Consider the following 22,854-nt stretch of genomic DNA (forward strand, 5'->3'; position numbering starts at 1 on the left):
AATAGAAGCAGTCATTAATAGTCTCCCAACCAAAAAAATCCCATGAACCGATGGGTTTAGTGCAGAGTTCTATCAGACCTTCAAAGAAGACATAATTCCTACTCTCCTCAAACTATTCCACAAAATAGAAACAGAAGGTACTCTACCCAATTCGTTCTATAAAGCCACAGTTACTCTGATACCTAAACCACACAAAGATCCAGCAAAGAAAGAGAACTTCAGACCAATTTCCCTTATGAATATCAATGCAAAAATACTCAATTAAACCCTCGCAAACCAAATCAAAGAACACATCAAAACGATCATCCATCATGACCAAGTAGGCTTCATGCCAGGGATGCAGGGATGGTNTAATATATGAAAATCCATCAATGTAATCCACTATATAAACAAACTCAAAGACAAAAATCACATGATCATCTCATTAGATAGTGAGAAAGCATTTGAAAAAAATCAAACAACCCCTTCATGATAAAAGTCTTAGAAAGATCAGGAATTCAAGGCCCCTATCTAAACACAATAAAAGCACTATACAGCAAACAAGAAGCCAACATCAAAGTAAATGGAGAGAAGCTGGCGGCAATCCCACTAAAATCAGGGACTAGACAAGGCTGCCCACTTTCCCCCTAACTAACTAATATTGTACTTGAAGTCATAGCCAGAGCAATTTGAAAACAAAAGGAGATCAAGGGGATACAACTTGAAAAGGAAGAAGTCAAAATATCACTATTTGCAGATGATATATCAGTATATATAAATGACCCTAAAAATTCCTCCAGAGAACTCCTAAACCTGATAAATATTTTCAGTGCAGTAGCTGGATATAAAATTAACTCAAACAAATCAGTGGTTTTTCTCTACACAAAGGATAAACAGGAGGAGGGGGAAGTTAGGGAAACAACACCCTTCACAATAGTCACAAATAATATAAAATACCTTGGTGTGACTCTAACTAAGGAAGTGAAAGATCTGTATAACAAAAACTTAAAGTCTCTGAAGGAAGAAATTGAAGAGGATCTCAAAAGATGGAAAGATCACCCATGTTCATGTATTGGCAGAATTAATATAGTAAAAATGTCTATAATGCCTAAAGCAATCTACAGATTCAATGCAATCCCCATCAAAATTTCAACTCAATTCTTCACTGATTTAGAAAGGGAAATTTTCAAATTCATCTGTAATAATAAAAAACCAAGGATAGCAAAAACTGTTCTCAAAAATAAAAGAAACACTGGGGGAATCATCATTCCTGACCTCAAGCTGTACTACAGAGCAATTGTGATAAAAACTGCATGGTACTGGTACAGTGACAGACATGTTGATCAATGGAACAGAATTGAAGACACAGAAAAGAACCCACACACCTATGTGATCTTTGATCTTCGACAAAGGAGCTAAAACCATCTAGTGGAAAAAAGACAGCATTTTCAACAAATGGTCTTTCACAACTAGCAGTTAGCATGTAGAAGAATATGAATTGCTCCATTCTTATCTCCTTGTACAAAGCTCAAGTCTAAGTGGATCAATGAACTCCATATAAAACCAGAGACACTGAAATATATAGAGGAGAAAGTGGGCAAAAACCTCGAAGAAATGGGCACAGGGGAAAAAGTCCTTAACAGAACAGCAATGGCCTTTGCTGTAAGATCAAGAGTCGACAAATGTGATCTCATAAAATTGCAAAGCTTGTGTAGGGCAAAAGATACTGTCAATAAGACAAAAAGGCCACCAACCGATTGGGAAATAATTTTTACCAATCCTAAATATGATAGGGGACTACTATCCAATATATAAAAAGAGCTCAAAAGCTGAACTGCAAAAATTCAAATTACCCCATTAAAAAATGTGGTACAGAGCTAAACAACGAATTCTCATCTGAGGAGTACTGAAAGAATGAGAAGCACTTGAATATATGTTCAACAGCCTTAATCATCAGGGAAATGCAAATCAATACAACCCTGAGATTTCACCTCACACCAGTCAGAATTGCTAAGATCAAAAATTAAGGGGACAGCAGACCCTGGTGAGGATGTGGAGAAAGAGGAACACTCCTCCATTGCTGGTGGGATTGCAAGCTTGTACAACCACTCTGGAAATCGGTATGGTGGTTCCTCAGAAAACTGGACATAGTACTACTGGAAGATCCAGCAATACCTCTTCTAGGTATATACCCAGAAGATCTTCCAACTGGTAATAAGGACACATGCTCTACTATGTTCATAGCTGCCCTATTTATAATAGCTAGAAGCTGGAAAAAACGCAGACGTCCCTCAACAGAGGAATGGATTCAGAAAATGGAGTACTACTCAGCTATTAAAAACAGTGAACTTAATGAAATTCTTGGGCAGATGGATGCTTCTGGAGGATATCATCCTGAGTGAGGTAACCCAATCACAAAAGAAGTCCCTTGATATGTACTCACTGATAAGTGGATATTAGCCCTGAAACTTAGAATACCCTCAATACAATTTGCAAAATAGAAGAAAATCAAGAAGAAGGAAGACCAATGTGTGGATACTTCATTCCTCTTTACAATAGGGAACAAATTACCCATGGAAGGAGTTACAGAGACAAAGTTTTTACCCAAGACCATCCAGAGACTATCCCACCCTGGGATCCAGCATATAATTAGCCACCAAATCCAGACACTATTGCATATGCCAGCAAGATTTTGCTGAAAGGACCTTGAAATAGCTGTCTCGTGTGTGGCTATGGCAGTGCCTGGCAAATACAGAAGTGGATGCTCACAGTCATCATTTGGATGGAACATAGGGCCCCCAATGTAGGAGATAGAGAAAGTACCCTAGGAGCTGAAGGGTTCTATAACCCAGTAGGAGGAACAACAATATGAACTAACCAGTACCCACAGAGCTGGTGTTTCTAGCTGCATATGTAGCAGAAGATGGTCTAGTTGGCCATCATGGGGAAGAGTGGCCCCTTGTTCTTCCCAACTTTATATGCCCCAGTACAGAGGAATGCCAGGGTCTAGAAGTGGGAGTGTGTTTGTAGGCAAACAGGGCAGGGGGAGGGTATAGGGACTTTTGGGATAGCATTTGAAATGTAAATGAAGAAAATATCTAATAAAAAAATTGAAAAATAGAAACAATATAATCAAGGGAAGTACAGGATGGGAGAGTATTAGAGGAAGAGACAGGGGAATGGGTAAAAGAGGGGCTGAAACAGGTATGGGAGGAGATAAAGGAGATGGAGGAGATATACAGAGGGTCAGGAAATTGAACAGAGGTGTGTAACAGTGGGGGACAGGGAACTGGATTTAGCAACTAGAAAGTTCCAGATGCTAGGAAGGCAAGAGACTCCCAGGACCCTTCAGGGATGACATTTAGCTGAAATACCCCACAAAATGGATGAAGAACCTATCAAGACCATATCGATAAGTTAGGTATGGATCACTGGTTGAGGGATGGGGCCACCCACCCATATCCAAAATTTTAACACAGAATTGCTCCTGTCAAAAGAAAATACAGAGACAAAGAGTGAGAGACTGAAGAAAAGGCCATCCAGAGACTGCTCCACCTGGGGATCTATCCCACATGCAGACACCAAACCCAGACACTATTTCTGATGTCAAAAAGTGCTTGCTGACAGGAGCCTGCCTGATACAGCTTTCTCCTGAGAGGCTCTGCCTGATCCTGACCAATACAGATGCAGATGTTTGTAGCTAAACATAGGAATGAGCACAAGAATCCCAACACAGGAGTTAGGGTAAGGACTGAATGTAGTGAAGGGGCTTTATCTGTTATCATGGGAGGGAATGTTCTTGGTCCTGTGAAGCCTTGTTGCCTCAGTGTATAGGAATGCTGAGAAAGTGAGGCAGGAGTGTATAGGTGGTTGGGGGATCACCCTCATAGATGCAGGGTAAGGACAGTTGGGATAGGAGATTTGCAGAGGGGAAAACAGGAAAGGGGATAACATTTGAAATGTAACCACATAAAATATCCAATTAAGAAAAAAGGAACACCTAGTAGATTGGACCAGAAAAGAAAACCCTCTCATCACATAATTATGAAAACATGAAATGCACAAAGAAAGAATATTAAGAGCAGCAAGATAAAAAAGGCCAAGTAACATATAAATGCAGACCTTTCAGAATTACACCAGATTTCTCCACAAAGACACTAAAAGTCAGAAAAGCCTGAACAGAGGTCATGCAGACCCTAAGAGAACACAAATGCCAGGCCAGGCTACTGTACCCAACAAATTCTCAGACAACATAAATGGAGAACCAAAATGTTCTAGAACAAAACCAAATTCAAGCAATAACTATCTACCAATCCAGACCAACAGAGAGGATTCTAGAAGGAAAATTCAAACACAAGAGGGTACCTACACCAAAGGGGGGGGTATTAATTGTCTCAAAAGAAAGCCAAAAGGACAGAATCACCTGCACATAATGCCACCTACAAGAAAAAACATAACAGAAACTAGCAGTCATCTTTCTTTAATAATTCTCAAAATGAATGGACTCAATTCCCCAATAAAAAGACATAAGCTAACAGATTGGATAAGTAGGATCCAGCATTTTGCTGCATACAAAAAACAAACCTCAATAATAAAGACAGATGGTACTTCATAGTAAAAGGCAGAAAAATGTATTCCAAGCAAAGGGTACCATGAAACAAGCTGGAGTTGCCATCCTAGTATCTAAAAAAGTAAACTTTCAATCAAAAGTTATCAAGTGAGATGAGGAAGAATACTTCATGGTCATCAAAGGAAAAAAATCAAAAAAAAAAAAAAAAACAAACCTCTCAAATCTGAACATCTATGCCCCAAATACAAGGGCACCAACATTCATAAAAGTAACTTTACTAAAGCTCAAAACACATATTGAGTCCCACACTAATAGTGGGAGAATTCAGTACCCCACTCTTTCCAATGAACAGGTCATTAAAACAGAAACTTAACAGAGACATAGTAAAACTGATAGACGTTATGAACCAAATGGATTTAATAGATCTGTATAGAACATTTAACCCTAAAACAAAAAAAAATACACCTTCTTCTCAGATCTTCATGGTACCTTGTCTGAAACTAACCATAGAATTGGTCACAAAACAAGCCTCGGTAGATACAAGAAGAACCTATCAGATCACCACAGACTAAGGCTTGTCTCCAATAACAAAATATAGAAAAAACCCAACATACCCATGGAAACTGAGTGACTTTCTACTCAATGATAACTTGGTCAGGGAAGAAATAAAGGAAGAAAATTAAAGACTTCCTGGAATTCATTGAAAGTGATGAAACACCATACCAAAACTTATCTGAAACAATGAAAGCAGTGCTTAGAGGAAAATAGCACTAAGAGTCCTCAAAAAGAAATTGGAGAGACCCTACCCTAACAACTTAATAGCACACCTGAGAATGCTAGAAGAAAAAGCAAACATATGCAAGAGTAGAAGGCAAGAAATATTCAAACTCACAGCTGAAATATTCAACCAAATCGCAACAAATAGAACTGTACAAGGAATCAAGAAAATAATACTCTGTTGTTTTGAGAAAATCAACAAGATGCATAAACCCCTAGCCAAACTAACTAAAGGACCCAGAGACACTATCCAAAATAACAAAATTAGAAATGAAGAGGGAGATATAACAACAGAAACAGAGGAAATTATAAAACAAAAAATCACTAGATCCTACTATAAAAGCATATACTCAACAGAACTGGAAAATCTCTAAATAAATGATGTTCTAGACAGGTACAAAGTACCAAAGTTAAACTGAGAGCAGGTAAACTATCTAAACTGGCCCATATCCCCTATGGAAATAGAAGAAGCCATTAAAAACCTCCAAAACAAACAAAAGCCCTAGGGAAGAGCCTTCAACTCATGGTCACAGGGAGAAATTTCCTAAACCGAACTCCAATGGCTCAGGCTCTAAGATCAAGAATTGGTAAATGCTACCTCATGAAACTGGAAAGCGTGATAAGGCAAAGGACATAGTCAGTAGGACAAACTGGGAATCTACAGATTGGGAAAAAAAAAATCATCACTCACCAGTACCACATCCAAGAAAGGGCTAATATCAAATATATATTAAAAACTCAAGAAGTTAACCACCAACCCCCCCAAAAAAAAAACAATAAAAAATGGGGTATAAATAAACTGAGAATTCATAACAGAGGAATCTCAAATGGTTGAGAAGCACTTTAAGAAATCACCAAAGTCCTTAGTGATCAGGGAGATGCAAATCAAAACCACCCTGAGATTTCACCTTACACCAATCAGAATGGTTAAGATCAAAAACTCAGGTGACAGCACATGTTGGCAAGGATATGGAGAAAAAGAAACAGTCCTCCATTGTTGTTGGGATTGCAGGCTGGTACAACCACTCTGGAGTTAGAAAAAAACATAACTAAAAATAATATCCAGGTTCATAGATTACCAGTTGAGGGGAAAACAGCAGTGTGTTTAATGTTCAGTCTTGTAAAAGGAATTCAAAATTTAATTTTAAGAAATATAGGTGCATTTTTATCTCAGATCCTGTTAACAGTATAAGTAATTACATCTGTAACTGACAAAGGTAGTAAAAAGAATTCAAAATCGGAGAAAGGCAAGATATGGGATAATAAACTTTGCTTTATTTGAAGTATTACAACTTTTCTTTACAGATAAATCTTAAATTCTTCTTAGTCATCATTAAGAGCAACACTGTAGGGGTTTGCAACCCCGTGGGAAAAATAACAATATCAACTAACCAGATCCCCCAGAACTCCCAGGGACTAAGCCATCAACAAAGGAGTAGACATTGCTCCAGCTCCATATGTAGCAGAGGATGGCCTTGTCAGGCATCACTGGGAGGAGAGATCCTTGGTCCTATGATGGCTCGATAGATGCCCTAGTGTAGGGGAATCAAGGGCAGGGAGGTGGATATGGGTGAGTAGGTGGATGGACACCCTCATAGAAGCAGGGCCAGGGTGGATGGGAAAGGGTATTTCTGGAAGGGAGGCAAACCAAGAAAGGGGATAAGATTTGAAATGTGAATAAAGAAATACCCGATAAAAGCAAAAGAAAATTTTTAAAAAAGAGCAACATGGTATAATACATGTGTATGCCATGGCTCTTTCCTCAATAATTGCATGAACATATGGGATTTACTTAGGATTTCTCAAATCTAATGCCTTTATCTGAACTTACTCTTCTACATGGAATGGTCTTAAGCAATGATTAAGGCAGAAGTTGATACCAGGCACTAGATATAAGCCTAATCATGCTAATTATTGGAAGAATATGGAAGATTTTGGGAATTTGGGCTAGAAAAGTAGTTTGATGCTTTAATCAGGATTTAATGGTCCATCCAAGTAGAAACATTCAAGTCAATACTGATAGCATTGTTAACAACCCAAGAGGTTTCAGAGAAGAAGAATATTATTAAGTGGCTTAGACACCATTCTTGCTATATTTTGGCAAAGAATATGGCTGCATTTTTTTTCCCTTATCTGAAAAATCTGCCTAAGGCTAAATTGAAGAATTTGGGAGTATTGGCATTGGCAGAAGAGATTTTCAGACAGCCTAGTACTGATTGTGCCATATGGTTATTAGTGGCCACTATTATACAGTTCTATAATGAAAGGGAGAAATCTGAGCAAGAAAAAAATTAAAATGCCAATTTGGAGAGATAAGTCAGCCTTTCAGGGTACTTGCTGTATTTCAAGAGGAAACAAACTTTGGTTCCTAGCACTTGTTTGACAGCTCACAACAGAAACTATAGTTTCAGAGGATCCAACACCCTCTTCTGCCCTCTGTGGACACCCTTTCATATATGACATATGCTCACAAAGAAAAATATACACAAAAATATAGATGAATGCAAAGAAAGATAGATAGGAGATAGATAGACAGAAACAAAATCTTAAGAAAAATAAATTTCCAAGTCATTGTGAAATTTCAGACCAATCAAATTAAGATAATGTGACATGTGTTGCATGTACTGAAAAGTAAAAATCTGTGATTAAAAAAAAATCTCATTTTTTACTATAAGTCGGTGATTCTCAAACTTCCAAATACTAAAACACTTTAATACAGTTCCTCACCGTGTGGTTGACCCCCAACTATAAAATTATTTTGTTGCAACTTTATAACTCTAGTTTTGCTACTTCTATAATTTGCAATGTAAAGGTCTGATATGTAGGATATCTGATGTGTGACCACCAAAGGGGTCATGATCCACAAATTGAGAACCAGTGCTCTAAAATGATGTAAACTTATATTAAATGTAAGATTTTTTTGACTGATGACATTAAGGGTATTAGTAACCATTTTCAGTTTTAGTTATAATAAAATATCATAACCAAGCAACTTACAAAAAGAAGGCATTGTTGTTGTTGTTGTTGTTGTTGCTACTGTTTTTGTTTTGTGGGCTTTTTTTGGTTCCAGAGCAAGCATCCATAATGACAGAGGAGTCATGAAAACAGCAGTTAGGCAGAACAGAAAACTGAAAGTAACAGTGTGAACTGACAGTGGTGTGAGGCTATAGACTTTTGAAGCTTCCCTATTGAATGAGAATGTATGCACCTCACCCCATCTGCTCATAGATTTGCATGCCTAATCACCAGGGAGTGGCACTGGTTGAAAGGATTAGGAGGTATGACCTCATTGAAGGAAATATGTCACTGGAGGTGATCTTTTAGTTTTTCAAAAGCCCAAACCAAGCCCAGAGTATTTCTCTAGGCTAGCAGATGAGGGTGCTACTTCTCCAGCACCACTTTTGCCTGTATTCAGCCATGCTTCCTGCCATGATGATAATGAACTTAACTTAAATTGTAAGCAATCTCTCGAATTATTTATTTTGTAAGAGTAGTCATGGTAATGATGTTTCTTCATAGCAATAGAACAGTGACCAAAACAAATGCTATTACCAGAGCGTAAGACATCACTGTGACGGGTCTGACCATACTGTTTGTTGGAACAATATAGAAAACTTTGGGACTTTGAATCAGAAAGATTGAGTCAACATTATAGGTGGGTTTTAATAGGCCATATGAGTAGCAACATGGAAGGCAGTGGTGCTGAGAGCAATGTAGATTATGATAGCCCAGATCAAGATGTTTCAGAAGGAAGAATATTGCTATGGGGCCTAGAGATTGTTAATGTGTGCAGTTTGAGAAGTAAAAGGAGCACCAGGAAATGTAATGGAGCTAAACCCAGTACTAAGGTAGATAAAAATGTTTAAAGAGAATCCTGATGCTAAATAGGATAAAGGAAATGGTGACCACAGGGCAATTGCCCACTCAGCTAAACTTAACATTGTTGAAAAGAATTAATTAAAAGAAAAGTCTAGGTAGTGTTGAAAACAAAAAGCTGTTGCAAGTGTAATTGAAGGATGGGGTCAAGTTTCAGCCCCAGAAAGCATAAGAATTTGGCAGCTTCAGACTTGTGGTTCTGGATTTAGAGTCAAAAATACCAGAAAGAGGTGACAGCTAAGGAAAGCTGCTGAGGCCAGAAATACGTCAAAAGTATCCCTGCTTACTAGAGATGCCACTGCATGATCCTTTGGAGCCTGGATTTAATTGGAGACTATAAAGTTTGGAAGTGCCATAGTCTTGAGATACCAGCCAAGAAAAGTTGCTAACAGGGACTAGAACCAGCCCAAGAGAGAGAAGTGAGATGCAGTAAATAAAGCTGATATGAGTTGGAGATCTGAAGAATCCTTTGACATCAGATATGAGGATACAGATTTTGAAATTTGCCCTATTGGTTTTCTGTCTTGCTTAGGTCCAGTATGCCCTCATTATGTTTCTTTTACCCCATTTGTAATGGTAATGAATATTCTGTGCCACTGTATTTTAGAAGTATGTGATTTGCGTTTTTAATTTTAAAGCCTTTACAGGTCAGGGAGTGGAAAGTTGTGGTTTAAATATAAATGGCCACCATAAGCTCTCAAGCTAAGGATCAGGATGTAGCTCTCAATCAAAAATTTCTTTGGTCCTGATGTTTTTTTTCAATATTAGTCAATCATTCAGTGAGTTATATATCTAGACATGAAGAATTCTTGAACTACAAAACTATGCAATATTTCCAGGTAAATTTTAACTGAAGAAAGAAAACTCAAATTAAATATGTTTGGCACCATCACATGGATCAGGGACCTGAATTGAATGAAGAAGAAAGAGAGCTGAATACAAAACTTCATCTCACTCAGCTTCTTCACTATCAAGAGGGAGGGGATTGGCTCTACTATTAAAGCTATTAGGCCAAAAAAAGTTCTTGAAGATGCACTTAGCATCAGCATCATATGGAAAGAAAGCAATAAAACGGAAATTGACAAAGGAGAAACCAGGCTGTAATACCATAATAACAAAAACCTCCCAGTATTGAATAAGGTATTGTAAAGGTGGGATACTTGTGCCACAAATTTATTGAAAGTTGGTAAGATAGAAACAGGAATTTATTTTCTAAATCTTGTTGGTAAGAATGACATTGAATACCTTAATGCCTTCATATGAGGTATTCATTGAAGAGGACATGATTGTCTATTAGTACCATTCTAGGAACTGAGCCAGGGCAGGTGGAGGAAACTCCTTCAGCCTTTCCGGAATTCTGATCATTATGTCACAGCACCCACTATGTACAGCCAAAAGGATTTTCCAACCAATGATGTGTGGTATGTGTCACAAAATTGAGGCATCAAGGACATAGGCCTGAGAAGGAAGGGCTTGTTAGTTAAAAGGACAAGGCAATTAAGTGAGGATTTTTTGAAGGATATTTCAGAATTTAATTTGGGTCACATTGTATATGAGATATCAGTTATACATCTGAGAAGCTATGTCAAGCTGACAGTTGGATATACAAGTTTTCAAAAACTTATGGTTCCTTTATTAACATCTCTCAGCATCCCACCTTTTTTTTCCAAGTTATTATGTTGTTGTTTGGTTCTGTTTTTTAGTGACCTTTGAAAATCTTTTGAAACCACTTTTTTTTTTTTTTTTTTAAATCAAAACCACCGGAATATTTGATCAAGAAAATTTTGGAAGACTAAGAAAAGCCTTTTGCTGGGTGTTTGTTGTTTTCTTGTTTCCACACTTGAGTAACAACTTAAATAACCATTATTCCTGTGAGATGAATGAATATTTTTATATACAATCATCTTTTTTATTCATGTTGACTATTATCTTAGTTATGGTTTCTATTGTTGGAAAGAGACCCCATGACAACAGCAACTCTTATAAAGGAAAAGATTTAATTGGGGCTGGCTTAAAGTTCAGAGGTTTAGTACTTTAGTGTCATGGTGGCAAGCATGGCAGTATTTAGGCAGATATGGTACTAGAAAAGGAGCCAAGAGTTTTACAGCTGGATCAGCAGGCAGCAGGGAGAAAATGTCACACTGGACCTGGCTTGCTCAACTCCAGTCAAGGGACCTGGCCCCTAGTGACACGCTTCCTCCAACTAGGGCCCACCTACTCCAATAAATCCATACCTCCTAATAGTGTCACTCCCTATGAGCCTATCAGGGGTCTTTTCATTTCAAACCACCAGAATTGTTTTTAAAAGGTTCTCCTTATATCTGTACTATCTGCTCAGAGAAAACACAACTTAGCTACTTTTTATTGGTTTATCAATCTAATCATAGTCAATACTAAAAAATCTCCCTATACCTGAAGATTAAAAACTCTCAGCTTGGATTGAATGAGTACACCACTATGTTTAGTTTAGCATACATCTCTCTTACTGTGATACTTTGCTAAGCTATATAATAGAAACTTATCAAAGTTTATGGATCAAATATCTTAATATCTATTTATATCTCTAGTATATAAAGCTGAATAAAATTATATCACATAGGTTCTATATAATAAAAAAGGATGAGTCAAAAAGGGTAGTACCACAGTGGGTTCAATTCAAGGAAACCATAGTAACCAGGATGATTATATGGGTAGAAAGAGCAATCTATTCTTATTGCTAATTTTTTTACTCATAAAATTGTTATTGAAAATGTGTACGGCTTTAGGTTACATAAATTCTTTGATCTTTCTCTGTATCACTAGCAAGGGAATAAGGGTACATGCTCTCATCTATTTCTACTGTTGAACTGAACAGTAATAACCTCAAATCTCACAAGTTTATAGACAGAGAATTCAAGGCTTCAATTTCACTTTATTTTTCATCATGGATATTGATTTCTCTGGGAAATGAAGAGATGTCATACTGCAGTCCTTTGTGCTTTATTAACCAAATAAACTATAATTGATCAAGGCGAGTTGTTCACTACTCCTTAGTTATAGTACTGCAAATAGATTTTTGTAAAGCTGCTTCTGTGATGGCTGATTCCAACTACAGATATTAAAAAATAGAGTTACTTTAAGACCCATGCCATGGGCCAGCATCAATCCCTGATGCTGTTGATACTCTGTTATGTTTGCATACAGGATTATGTGAGAGGCTTTACCCAGTATCTGACTCAGGCAGATGCAAACATCCACAGGCAAACAATAGATGGAGCTTGCGGACTCTTATGGAGGAATAGGAGAAAGGATTACAGATCCAAAGGGGATAGGAACTCCACAAAGACCAACAGAATCGATTAATCTGAACCCTTGGTGGTATCAGAGTCTGACCATCCAACAAAGAAGATACATGGGCTGTACCTAGGCCTCCCCTCACATATGTAACAGATGTGCAGCTTGGTCTTCATGTGGGTCCTGAACAACTGGAGGTGGGGCTATCACAAAACCTGGTGCCTGTATGCGGGATAACTTCTTCTAGCTGGGCTGCCTTGCCTTGCTTCAATGAGAGAGGAAGTACCTTGCCTTGCAAAGACTGAAGAGCCAGGGTAGGGAGATATTGGGGCAGGGGGACAGTTGAGTGGACATCTGCTCAGAGGACAAGGAGAAGGGGATGAGGGAAGTATTATGGGAGGGGTGACTTCGAAGAGGGCAGTGAGTGCACTGTAAAATGAATTGAATAAGTAAAAAAACAAATTAATTAAATTTTAAAAAACAGTTACTTATGTGCAAATAGTTATTGTAGATTTATATGATTTATGAAACTGTCTTTGCCCAAATAAAGCCTCCAGTGAATTTTACAGTACTTTATGAGGAACTTAGTAAATAAGCTTATGTTTAAATTAAAATAGTCATGACAATTTAATTCATTCCATTGAATCCTTCAACTTTTTCTCACTGCACTGAAAATTTTACAAGTAACGAAAGTTTATTTTATATTTATTCTTAAGTTCTAAATTAAACTTACTGTTAAATCCTTACTCTAGAAATATAAAATTGTGTTTTTTTTCAGGTGTGTGATCATTTTCATCTTCATTCCAACTGAGAAATGGACTCAAGATTTAATGCATCTATCTTCTATGTTTCCAACTTTCACGTGTATTATATAATATTTCAGTGCATCTTTTATAAGTAATGAGTATATATTATAGTGCCTTGATATGCTAAATTAATCATTCTTAGAAAAAGCAACCTACTATGAACACATTTTGAAAGGGAAATACTGTTAGACATAAAATAGGGACAAGCATACCTTTTTGATTTTCATTGGAACATTAGTAGACAGAATGGAAAATGATTTGTTAATTTGCAGTTTGTCTATATGTTTATCTTCTGAAAGCTGCATTACATGCCAAAATAGAGATACTATAAGAAAGGTCTGAAAAGCTAGTTCATTGTTTAAGAGAACACACTGCTCTTTCAGGGGATCATGAGTTGGTTCTCATCACCCACACTCAGTGACTCTCAACTGCTTATAATTGCAGCTCCAAAGAAATCCAGTGCACTGTCTGGCTTTTGTGCACCAATAATCTAAGATATAGCAATTATGTAAGTGATATCAAACTTGTACACAGCCCCTTCCAGCACATGAACTCATCTGTAGGAGTTTGACATCACATTATCAATTCCTTATTTCTTGATTTAAACAAACAAACAAACAAAGAACAACAACAACAAAAACCAAACAACTCCTACAAGTTGTCCTCTCTGATATGACTTCCACATATGTAGTGTGGCTCATGTGTGTGTGTGTGTGTGTGTGTGTGTGTGTGTGTGTGTGTATGCGTGTGTGTACATGCATGGGAGGGAGAATAATTTAAAAATTAAAAGTTGTGACTTTTAAAGATAACTAATTTTTCATCATTGTAACAGTAAGATTACATGTAAATAATAGCATTCTATAAAATATGGTCATTTATATTTTGTTGTTAGTACCAGGTAATATAATATTTGTGTTTATGTATATTTTTAAAATGTGTGTGTTTGTGTGTGTGTGTGTGTGTGTGTGTGTGTGTGTGTGTGTTCATGTGGATATGTTCACATATACATACAGGTCTATATGCATGTAGAGGTCAGATGTCAACATTGGATGTCTATCCTTTTTCACTTTCCACCTTGTTTTTGATAGTCCCTGCATCAAATAGACTCACTCATATAATTAAAGTTTAATCCCAAATCTTGTTTTAAAAGTCAACAAATAAATACATTTAGAAGTCAATACACACATATATGCAAGCATAAATAAGTATATCATATGCACTAATGAAAATCAAATGAAATTAGCCATTAAAAACCTAAGTCTTCTATATTATATGTCACTGCAATAATTCTTAGTTCATTTAATAAAATGTATAGTTTTTAACATTTTTAGTATACAACTTTATCACAGAGTATTCCATATTACTCAGTGAATCTTCCTGACTCTTACTGTTTATTATGAGTATACAAAGGTTTCTTTTATTTCCTTCTTTTTCCATATTAAATTTTATTATTTTATTTATTTACATCCCATATGTTTTTCCCCTCCTGGTACGTGCTCCCAGAGTTCTTCACCAACCTCACCTCCCCTTCACCTCTAAGAGGGTGCTCCCCTTCTCTCTGGGGCATCAAGTCTCTAGAAGATTAGGTGCATCCTGCCCACTGAGGCCAGGCAAGGCAGTCTTCTGTTATATAGGTACTTGGTCCTCAGACTGGCCAGTGTATGCTCTTTGGTTGGTGGCTTAGTCTCTGGGAGCTTCCGGGGTTCCAGGTTGGTCTTCCTATCCAGTTGCCAGCTCCTTCAGCTCCATTAATCCTTCAGCTAACTCTTCCACACAGGTCACAGTCTTTATTTCAATGGGTGGCTTTAATTATCTGAATTTGTCTCAGTCAGCTGCTGGTAGAGACTCTCAGAGGACAGTCATGCTAAACTCCTGTCTATGAACACAAAATTTCAACAGTAATATTGTCAGGGTTTGGTGCTTGCCCCTGGGAGAGATCTTAAGTTGGGCCGGTCACTCAGTGGCCTTTTCTTCAGTCTTAGGTCCATTTTTGTCCCCACATTTCTTTTAGACAAGAACAATTCTGGGTCAAAATTTTTGAGAGTCAGTTAGGGACCCTTTCCCTCTACCTAGGGTCATGTCTATCTACAGGAGGTGGTCTTCATGTCTTCTTTCCCCACTGTTGGGCATTTCAGCTAAGGCCACCTTCATTGAGTTCTGGGAGCCTTTCACATCCCAGGTCTCTGGTGGTAGGGTTAGAACTTACCCATACCACCCACCCCTGGCAGCTGTATATTATCACTCATTCTCCTGGCTCTCTGGGCTTCTCTCCTTTTTCTTCCTATATCTGATCCTGCCCCCCCCCCCATGTCCTCTCCCCTTCTATTCTCCCACTCAGGTCCCTCCCTCCCTCTGCCTCCCATGATTAACTTGTTACACCTTCTAAGTACAACTGAAGCATCCTCACTGGGCCTTTCTTGTTGTTTAACTTCTTAGGGTCTGTGAGTTATATCATGGGTATTCTGTACTTTTTGACTAATATCCACTTATCGGTGAGTACATGCCATGCATGCCATTTGGATCTGGGTTACATCACTCAGTATGATGGTTTTTAGATCCATCTATTGGCCTGCAAAACTCATGATATCCTCAGTTTCAATAGCTGAAAAATACTCCATTATGTAAATGAGCCACATATTCTGTATCCATTCTTTGGTTAAGGGACATCTGGGTTGCTTCCAGTTTCTGCCTATTGCAAATAAGGAAGCTATGAACATAGTGACATACATGTCCTTGTACTATGGTGGAGTACCTTTTGGGTATAAGCCCAGGAACAGTACAGCTGGGTCTCCAGCTACAACTATTAGGAATTTTCTGAGTAACTGCCAGATTTATTTCCAGAGTGTTTGTACAATTTTACAATCCTACCAGCAATGGAGGAGTGTTTGTCTTTCTCCACATCCTTGCCAGCACCTTCTGTCACTTGAATTTTTGATCTTAGCTACTCTGATTAGTGTAATGTGGAATCTCAGACTGTTTGATATTTGTATTTCCCTGATGACTAAAGATGTTGAACACTTCATTAAGTGCTTCTCTCTGTACTCCATTTTTAAATTGGGTTATTTGGTTTTCTGAAGTCTAACTTATTGAGTGTGGGACCATGAAAGGCAGCCTGTTGTCTGGTTGAGCTACATTGAAACCCCGGAGACCCAGCAGATTAATCTGCAAGGGATGGAAGGCCTGTTTGCCATGCTCCCAGATAATAGACTCCTGACAGAGGCCCCAGATCCATAATTCTGTGGCCATGAGTCACATAGGGCAACACCCCAAGCTCCTGGTACTTTGTCTGGACTTCACCCCCACAGTACCTGGCAACAGCCAGGTAGGCTTGGCCCACTATAAAGGAGGATGCTTGCCCCCTCCTCCCGCTCTTAGTCCTGCTTCCCACTTGGATCTCTCTTGCCTTCTTGCTCCCCCTCTTTCTGCATTCCTTTGCCCCCACTCCACTTGGTCATGGCCGACTTCTCTGTCTTCCTCTGCCTCTACTACCCTCTTATCTCCCCTTCCTGTCATGACAATAAATGCCTTAAAACCATGGACTGCCTCTTCTCTTCGAGACCTGCTGTGCTGGAGCAATGGAGCAGGTCTTCTTGCTCTAATGAGCCACGCATCGAATCTTCCACAGGAGGCCTCCCTGTGTTCTCAGACACGGTTTCCACCCAGCCAGCCTGCCTGCTGTACAAGCCAAAGACTCTCCCCTACACCACTGTTGGGTACACGCAATCAAACTTCGTGCATCCACATCCATGAACAGCCCTAGCAGGCCAAACATGGTACTCCATTTTAACCCATAATTGAGTTATTTTTATATTTTGGATATGATCCCTCTATGAAATGTAGGGTTGGTGAAGATTTTTTTTTTTCAAAATCAAATTTGCTGTTTTGCCCTATTGACGTTGTCTTTTGCCTTACAGAAGCTTGTCAGTTTCATGGGGTGCCAATTATCAATTGTTGACATTAGAGACTGAGCCATTGACATTCTCTTATAGGAATTTTCCCTTGCACCAAGGCATTTGAAGCTATTTCCATTTCTTTTCTATTAGATTGAATATATCTGGTTTTATGTTGAAGTTCTTGATCCATTTGAACTTGACTTTGGCAAGATGATAAATACGGATCAATTTGCATTCTTCTACATGCAGGCAGTCAGTTATACCAGTACCATCTTTTGAAGGTGCTTTCATTTTTTTCCCCATTGTATAGTTTTGCATTCTTTGCCAAAAATTCAGTGTCCATAGGTGTTCAGGTTTATTTCAGGGTGTTTGATTTTATTTAATTGATCAAATTGTCTGTCCCAGTACCAATATCATGGGGTCTTTTTTTCTTTAAATCACCATTGCTCTGTATTACAGCTTGATATCATGAAGTTCTTTTACTCTTGAAAATTGTTTTGACTAACCAAAGTCTTTTATTTGTTTGTTTTTCTATTTGAAGTTGAGAATAGCTGGAATAGAAATAAAAATCCAAAGATAAACCCACACACTTATGGTTACCTGACCTTTGATAAAGAAACTAAAACCATACTGTAGTAAAAAAGAAAGCATTTTCAACAAATGGTGCTGGTTCAACTGGAGGTCTTCTTGTAGGAGACTGTCAATTGATCCATTCTTATCTCCTTGTATAAAGCTCAAGTTCAAGTGGATCAAGGACCTCCACATAATACCAGATCCACTGAAACTTATAGAGAAGAAAGTAGGGAAGACCATTGAGCACATGGGCACAATGGAAAATTTCCTGAACAGAGCACCAATGACTTATGCTCTAAGATCAACAATCAACAAATGCCACCTCATAAAATTGAAAAGCTTCTGTAAGTCAAGGACACTGTCAATAGGAAAAAAACAGCAACCCACAGATTGGGAAAATACCTTTAACTACCCTCCATCTAATAGAGGTCGAATATCCAAAATATACAAAAAACCTCAAGAACTTATCATTATTCTTTAATCTTTTCCTACAGTACAGTCTTTATCCCCCTCCTGGTCTGGCCTCTTACTGTTCTTCATCCCATGCCTCCTCCCCTTCTCCAAGAGGATGCCTTCCTACTACCGCAGTCATTCCCACATTCTGGAGTCTCAAATCTCTTGAGGGTTAGGTGCATCTTCTCTCACTGAGGCCAAACCAAACAGTCCTCTGCTGTATATGTGTCAAGGGTCTCATATTAGGTGGTGTATGTTGCCCAATTGGTGGCTCCATGTCTAAGAGATCCTGGGGTACGAGTTACTTGAGACTGCTGGTCTTCCTATGGAGTTTCCATCCTCCTCAGCTTCTTCCAACCTTTCCCTAATTCAATCCATGGGGTCTCTAGCTTCTTCCCATTGGTTGGGTATATCTGCATCTGATTCTTTCAGCTGCCATGCTAGGTTACTGTCTGTAAGCACACCATATCACCAGTAATGTTCTGTACATTTAGTGTTTTGACTATTATGTAGCAGGAGAATTTTCTTTTATGCTCCAGTGAATTTGGTGTTCTATAGGCTTATTGTATGTTCATGGGCATCTCTTTCTTTAGATTAGGGAAGTTTTCTTCTATGATTTTGTTGAAGATGTTTTCAGGCTGTTTGGCCTGGAAATCTTCACCCTCTTCTATTCCTATTATTCTTAGATTTGGTCTTTTCATTTTGTCCCAAATTTCCTGGATGTTTTGGGTTAGAAACTTTTTACACTTGGCATTTTCTTTGACTAGTGTGTCAATTTATTCTAGAGTATCTTCAACACCTGAGATTCTGTCTTCTATCTCTTATATTCCATTGTTGATGCTTGCATCTGTACTTCCTGTTCCCTTTCCTAAGTTTTCCTTCTCCAGGGTTACCTCCATTTATGGATTTCTTTATTTTTTCTATTTACATTTTTAGATATTGGACCTTTTTGTTCAATTTCTTTACCTGTTTGTATTTTTCTCTATTTCTTTAAGGAATTTATTTGTTTCCTCTATAAGGGTTTCCAACTGATTGCTTGCATTTTCCTTTATTTCTTTAAGGGGGTTATTTATGTCCTCCTTAATGGCCTCTACAATTATCATGAGATGGAATTTTATTTCAGAATCTTGCTCTTCAGGTTTATTAAGTTTTCCAGGGCTTGCTGTAGTAGGAGAATTATGTTCTGATGCTACCAAATTACATTGGCTTTTGTTGCTTTTGTTCTTGCCCTTGCCTTTTGCAGTCTGGTTATCTCAGTTACTAACTGGCCTGGGTGTATCAGATTGGAGCAAGCCTCCTTGGAGGCACAGAGCTGTGTGATCTGGGTTAGAGCACTCCTCCTGGGAGGCAGGCAGTGTTGTGTCAGGTTAAGGCAGTCCTCCTGTGTCACTGGTTAGAGCAGTCCTCCTGTGTCCCTGATTATGACAGGCCACCAGGGAGACAGGAAGACTGGGGTCTGAGGGGCATGGGGGTCAGGCATGCCAATCTCCTAAGAGTTCAGGTGGAGGTGCAGAAAGGAAGGGCAATGGGGCTCAGGCAAAAAAGTAAATATCTACATCTTCTGAGTTATGTCAGAATCGCAGCTGGTGTGTGTATTGGGGCAGTGGTCTCATCCATGTCCCAGGTTAGGGTAGACCTCCTGGAAGATAGGCAGGCATTGGATGGGGATGCAGGTACTCTGATCTGTTATGAGTGCAGGTGGTGCTACATATCAAAAGGTTGATAGGATCCAAAAGTTTCTAATCATTCTCCAGTGGGTTATGCGGGTTAACTTTTTAATTTCTTTTCTTTTATTGGATATTTTCTTTATTTACATTTCAAATGTTATCCCATTTCCATATCTTCCCTCTAAAAACCCCTTATATCATCCTCCCCTGCTGCTATTAGGGTGCTCCCCCACTTACCTACCCACTCCCACATTCCAAACCTGGCATTCCCCTACACTGGGGGACTGAACACCCTCAGGCCCAAGGGCTGCTCCTCCTACTGATGACCACCAAGGCCATCCTCTGCCACATATGTGGCTGGAACCATGGGCCTTTCCATGGGTAGTCTTTGATTGGTGGTTCAGTCCATAGGAGCTCTGGGGCATCTGACTGGTTGACACTGTTGCTCCCTTGATAAGACTACAAACCCCCTCAGCTCCTTTAGTCCCTTTTCCAACTCCTTTTAATAATAACATAAATATAAAAGTATGTCTAAGCATTCTCTAGTTGTTAGATGTATGGATTAATTTTTATGATAATAAATACAAATATATAAATATAAATGTATGTCTTTCATAGATTTTTAAAATACGACTAAGAGATAATTTCTCAGCAAAAACTACTGGGTCGAGAGTCTTTAGGGTTTCAGTTTGCTTGTATATTTAACAGACAGGTTCAAATATTTTTATTTTATTTGTTTAAATATTTGCCAGAAATATTTAAATTGACCTTTCCCACACCCTACTTGACTGAGTCAATATTACTGTTATTTAATTATATAAAGGTTAACAGAATAATGGTTAAAGTATTATTTATAATTTTAATACACTGAATAATTTTGCACTTAAAATCTTTTTTTTTTTGTGGTTGAGGTATTTTGCTTGTGTGTTTTTTTTAACCTATGCCATTCTATAGTACTAATTACACTTACAGTCACTATATACCTCAATTTAGATTGGAGTCTGGGGCCATACTCCTGTCTCAGAATCCTGAACGTCAGGGTTACAACAAGAACTATGTTGCCCAGTTGTTATTATTTTTAAACTGTCTGATCATAACCTTTGCACATTTACCTATTTTTATAAATTTGTCTCTACTATAAACAGACTTTCACAATTGCAGTTATAAAAATACACACATACACAATTAACATTTGCAATTGTCTACAGTTTTAGAGCAAGTTTGAATAACAGTGTTCTATTTGAAACTCTTAATCATTCCAATGACTTTAAAGTGTACATATTTTATGTATTTTAAAACAAAGTGGTAAACATAAGTTGTTCTGTAATCTATGAATTTTTAAATATTCTGGCTCTTGTTTTTGTGATTATTATTATTATTATTATTATTATTATTATTATTATTATTACTATTTTACAGTTCAGTCATTATCCCTCTCTGTTCTGACCTCCTACAGTTCCTTGTCCCATTTCTCCTCCCCTGTCCCAAAGAGGACATCCCCACTCACCACCCACCCCACAAGACATCCTCAACTCTTAGGGCCTCACATTGCTTGAGGGTTAGGTGCATCTTCTCTCACTGAGGCCAGACCAGACAGTCCTCTGCTGTATATGTGTCAGGGGCCACATATCAGCTAGTGTATGCATCCTGGTTGGTGCCTCACTGTCTGAGAGTTTTCAGGAGTCCAGGTTAGTTGAGACTTCTGGTCTTCCTATGGGTTTGCCCTCCTCCTTAGCTTCTTCTAGCCTTTCACTAATTTAACCAAAGTGGTCCTTGGCTTCTGTCCATTGGTTGGATGTAAATATATGCATCTGAATCTTTCAGTTACTTGTTGGGCCTCTTGGAGTTCATCCATGCTAGGCTCCTGTCTGTAAGCACACCATAGCATCAGTAATAGTGTCAGCCCTTGGAGCAAGCACCTCTTTGAACTGGATCCCAATTTGAGCCAGTCACTGGACCGCCTTTTCCTCAGTTTCTTCTCTATTTTTGTCCCTGAAATTCTTTTAGACAAGGAAAATTCTGGATCAGAGTTTTTGACTGTAGGATGGCCACCCTATCCCTCCACTTGATGCTTTGTCTTTCTCCTGGAGATGGACTCTACAAGTTCCCTCTCCCCACTGTTGGGCATTTCATCAAAGGTCCTTCCGAGTCTTGAATGTTTTTAACCACCCAGGTCTCTGGTACATCCTAGATGATTTCCCATCCTCCTACCTCCCATGTTGCCAGTTTCCATTCTTTTTACTGTCCCTCAGGGTTTCACTCCTGCCCCCTGCCCCCAATACCTGATCATGATTCCCTTTACCTTTCCATGCCCCTTCTCCCATCCAGATCCTTCCCTCTGTTCCCTCCGATTGTTTCTTCACCCTACCAAGTGGGATTGAAGCATCCTCAATAGGGCTCTTCGGCTTGTTAACCTTCTTGAGTTCTATGGATATTATTCTGGATATTCTGCGGGTATTCTGGCTCATATCCACTTATTAGTAAGCACATACCATTTTTTTGAATCTGAATCACCTCACTCAGGACATTTTCTAGTTCTATCCATTTGCCTTCAAAACTCATGATGTCTTCATTCTTTCTTTTTTTATTTTTTTTTATTTAATTTATTTATTTGTTATTTATTTATTTAGTTAGTTAGTTAGTTAGGTTTTTTTCAAGACAGGGTTTCTCTGTGTAGCCCTGGCTGTCCTGGAACTCACTCTAGACCAGGCTGGCCTCGAACTCAGAAATCTGCATGCCTCTACCTCCCTAGTGCTGGGATTAAAGGCATGTGCCACCACTGCCCAGCTGATGTCTTCATTCTTTTTTTTTAAATTATTTTATTAGATATTTTCTTCATTTACATTTCAAATGCTATCCCGAATGTCCCATATACCCTCCCTCACACCCTGCTCCCCTGCCCACTCACTCCCACTTCTTTGCCCTGGCGTTCCCCTGTATGGGGCATATAAAGTTTGCAAGACCAAGGGGCCTCTCTTCCCAACAAT

The sequence above is a fragment of the Mus pahari genome, chromosome X, assembly GCF_900095145.1.
Source record: "Mus pahari chromosome X, PAHARI_EIJ_v1.1, whole genome shotgun sequence".
In the NCBI taxonomy this organism is placed as follows: domain Eukaryota; kingdom Metazoa; phylum Chordata; class Mammalia; order Rodentia; family Muridae; genus Mus; species Mus pahari.